We start from the raw sequence: 4,358 nt of genomic DNA on the forward strand, positions 1-4,358 counted from the left end.
AGAGTACAACCTAACCCCACAACTTTGCTGGGCATAGCATTCAAAAATATCCCTTGGTTGAATGCATCCCAGTGCAGATCTCTAGCAGGTTGATCCCCTTTGCATCAGATCAAGCTCTGTGTGGTAGCAGAGGCAAAACTGCTCAACAGACTGTGACTCAAGCAGAGATTTTGCCTGAGGGCTACAACATTGGCCAACCTGCCACCCTGCTATAGATGGGCTGGATAACCAACACCTTCAGCTGCAGGAAGAAACAAATTGAGGCAAGACTGATGGAATGAACATGGTTTTATTAGCAAGGTCAGGATGCACATTAGTCCTGTCCTACTACACAACAAAAAAAGCCATACGCCTGAGGAGCCACTGTTATCTGCAGTCCTTGGTCTCTTGAGATGTAAAGCAAAGCCCATGGCCATAGGACAGTTTTGATATGGCATTTCTCAAGTTAGAATGTTTAGTCAGCTCCAGGCTATGGCCTGGATTTTCAAAGCCAACAGTTCCACACTCACCTCATCAAAGTGAGTGAAGGTTTGTCACGTTTCAATGAGGATCATTGTCATAGTGTGTGTGTGTGTGTGTGTGTGTGTGATTGTGTATTTTCTTTCCTCAGGCAATTTGCTGCTCCCTTGAACTCTGTCTAGGTCAGGGAGAGAGTCTCAGTCACAGATCCTATTGCTGTTATTGCCACTTCTCTTTCAGGCAGAGAACTGCTATCACACTCATTTCACCAATGGAAAAAATAGCCCTTTTCCTCCAGGTGTCTCTGAAAAAATCTTTAAATTATCCTACAGGACCAAATAGACGATCTTCTGTTTCTCTGTTTCCAAAAACTCTGCTAGGGTGAAAGAAATTTATGTTACTGGAAGAAAATACAGGATACCAATGCCTGGTGCAAAAGACAGAAGGATTGAGCTTCAGTTCTGTCTCCTATGACAAACAAAATTGCAATAGATACCGATCTCACGTTTCAAAGCACAGATTTAACTCTTTCCTGTGTACTCTCCAAGTCTGCTTTGCAAGTTTTCCCTTCCCGGCAGCAGGGAACGGGAGCAGGCTCGGCCGTGCCGTTCCAGGAAGGGAACACGCGGTGGCACTGTGGCCTCTCGCTCCTCGCAGGGGTTTTCCTGGCGGGGAGGAGTCGGTTCCCTTTCCCTCGGCGGGGTCAAATCGAACCGGAGGGAAGAGGACACAGGTAGAAACAATCCTGCTATTCTTGACTAACCTGCACTTACATATAACACCCTCAACCCTAGGATCCAAAATGAAAAAGGGGGGAAAAAACCAAACTCTGAGTAAATGGCACTTCATTTTCTGTGTGGTCCTAGAGATTCACACACATTATTTCTGTGTGTATTTAAGATGCTGTTTCACTTTTAAACTGAACACCTCATTTCCTCTAAAGTTCCAGCCACTGAAAATAATCTGTTTCCAGGGTAGAAACTCAGCTGGTTCCTTAAGTCCTAACATGGTAATGGGGCAAGGGGAGGAGGGAAAAACAAGCTAAAGGAACAACTACCATAACTTTAATATAAATATTATTTGTGGGAAATTTCTGATGGAGAAAGGTTGCATGGTTTAGGCCAAGCACATCTGGTAAGAATAAGAAATAAGTCTTATAAAGAAATATCTGTTTTTCTGATCTGTTTGACTCCATCAGACACTGAGCTGAAAGCAAATATTTTTGTATGTAGTTCCTCATCCCTTAATCAACATATGCATCATAATTAATTCTCTTTTTCAGAAATCTAATGAGCAAACATCCATCACAAGTTGCAATCTTTTCAAGGATAATCCCAAATATGTTGCTTTACATCTGCAAATGGCACTGCTAAAGTATTTCCCTTTCAAAAGACTTGGGGTTTTGTTTTTTTTTTTTGTAATTCAGTCAAGAAGGGATGTTAATCCAACATAAATCAACTTCAAGGAATTCCTATTGATGGGACAATCAGTTACGTGGTATTTATTTATTTTCTTCACTTAAGCAAAACTTAAGAAAAACTTAATTCATTTCTATTTCAGATGTTGGCTAAGCATTTTCTGAATTGCTGTGCAAGCAAAATTCTTTCTTTCGCCTCTCTCCCACCCACCCCCAATTTTCCAGTCAGCATTCCTAGTTACAAGAAGAGAAACCCAACTAAAAGATCTAATTAAAGATTTTAAAGTCCAGAGAAAACTGCTATTTCTTTTGCCACAGATATCACAAGCACAAATAAATGTATATACTTGCAAAATTAAGTTAATAACAATTCAAGAGTTCTTTCAACAGAGGCAATGCTGATATGCCAAGAGCTTGTAAACCTCTTCGTGGTGTCAGTGGCATTTGGGGATACCCTCTACAAGAGTATTTTCTAAATCTTGAATCCATTTCAGGTGTATTTTTTGTGTGAAACCAAATTGGTCTTGACTATAAAAACTATCCAGAATTCATGTTTGTGCTGGAGTTCGGCAACAGAGAAGAGAGTAGGGAAAAGGAGGAGGGGAGGAAATGTTTCACATTTTTTAGACTATTTTCTAATCTCCTCACTCATACTGCCTGAGAATGTAGTATCTATTGTTTACTGGAAATGCTTTTGTGACCATCTGTATGTCAGCAAAAGGGTCTAACAGAGTTTCTGACATAGTTAACATTCCTTTCTAGCTGTGATGTGTCTTCCCCATTGTTTTTCCTGCCTTATCCTGTCCATGCTTTCATTTTTTTATCCTTGCACTTTTCAGTTACAATTTTTTCCTGCCCATCATAATTCTGCCAGTATTCATCAAGATTGTATGAATGACTGATGAAATGAACACAGCTTTATAACCCAGGTCAGGATGCAAGTTAGTCCTGTCCTAATATGCAACAAAAAAGCCACATGCCTGAGGAACCACTGCTATCTGCAGTCTGCCACGTACCTCCAATTTCCTCTACACAAATTCCTGCTCCTCTTTTCCAGCTGGTACCCCCACAACTCATCTCCAACCTTTCTGCTCCGATATATAACCTTTCCCCATTTATAAGGGAGAAGGAGTGTGTCACTCAATTTCTCTTAACCAGTGAAACTATTCTCACGTATCACTAACATGACCTCTCCTGTGGAACACCACATTAGAACAAAAGGGAATGACATTAGTCAGTCCAAGTGATGAGAAGGGCCAGAGCTGCTTCTCCCTCTTAGACAAAAAATTGGAAGAGAGACAACGATTAAAAATCAGAAGCAAAAGGATTCTGAACTCCTAAGTATAGAGCTGGTTCCTTATCCTCATCCCCATCCTGTGTTTTCTGAGAAGGTGCCCAGTTTCTTATGTTACAGCATAACCCAAGACAAGGATCACCCCAGTTTCTCCCCAGCCATCCTGCACCCTCACTGCTGTCTGAAGTTTGGTAAAAAACAAGTTTCAACAGCTCATTTTGAGTCCCAGCATGCCTCTGAAATAGCAACCCATGAAGTTAAAAGCCACATTCGTTTTCATTTGCTTTTAAGAAATATCGGGTTTTCCATCAAAATACCTACACTTAGTTCGGTGGAGATTTTTTTTTTTTTTTTGGAATCGTGCAACCCTGGATTGCCTGCTTCCTTTTCTAAAGCCTGCACTTTCCTTTGCCCAAGACAGTGTATGTTCCCTTTTTCCTCCTCCTTTCAGCCCATCGCGAGTAGAGTGTTTGTTTAAACAGTAACTCCAATTTGTGTCCTGAGATAGAGTGAGAACTTCAGCCTTCCCCCGGCTCGAACTCTCCCCGCTGTACTTCAGTGGGTAAGAACCCGCTCGTGACGGCAGGGGCAGAGCCAGTCGGGGGTTTTCCAACCTTTAATTGAGCAATTCCCTCATCACCACCTTACAACGGAGAGAAGGCGGTTTCGACTCTTCTCCCTGCAATCCCTCAAGGCAGCCTGAAAAAAACGCACAGAGCAGGAAAACCTCCGAAACCAGCATCCCTATACCCACTCTCATCACAGTCCCGCCTGAAAGTTTGATCTGCACAGCACGGGCCGCTGCACTTGAAGCATCTTCAATTTCCAGGTTGAAACTTACGTACACATGCACAAAATGCGTAAATGTGTAAAAACATAGAAGCATCTTAAATATATGACATAACACAGGGCATCTACGAGGGACGGTACATGAAGACAGTGCATATTTAATATGTTTAAAACGCGTGCATGTGTTTGTTCCCGGCGGGGGGCGCGGGGAGGAGGGAAAGGTAGCCCATTCCCCGGCGAGCGCGGGACGTGGCGCCAGAGCCACATAAACACACACAAACTCACATAGAAACTCACACACACACACAGGCTCACACGCACACACACAGGCTCACACGCACACACACAGGCTCACACACAGACTCACGCACACACACAGACTCACGCACACACACAGAC

The sequence above is a fragment of the Neopelma chrysocephalum genome, unplaced genomic scaffold (genome assembly GCF_003984885.1).
Source record: "Neopelma chrysocephalum unplaced genomic scaffold, ASM398488v2 Primary Assembly neopelma1_59, whole genome shotgun sequence".
NCBI classification, from domain to species: Eukaryota; Metazoa; Chordata; class Aves; order Passeriformes; family Pipridae; genus Neopelma; species Neopelma chrysocephalum.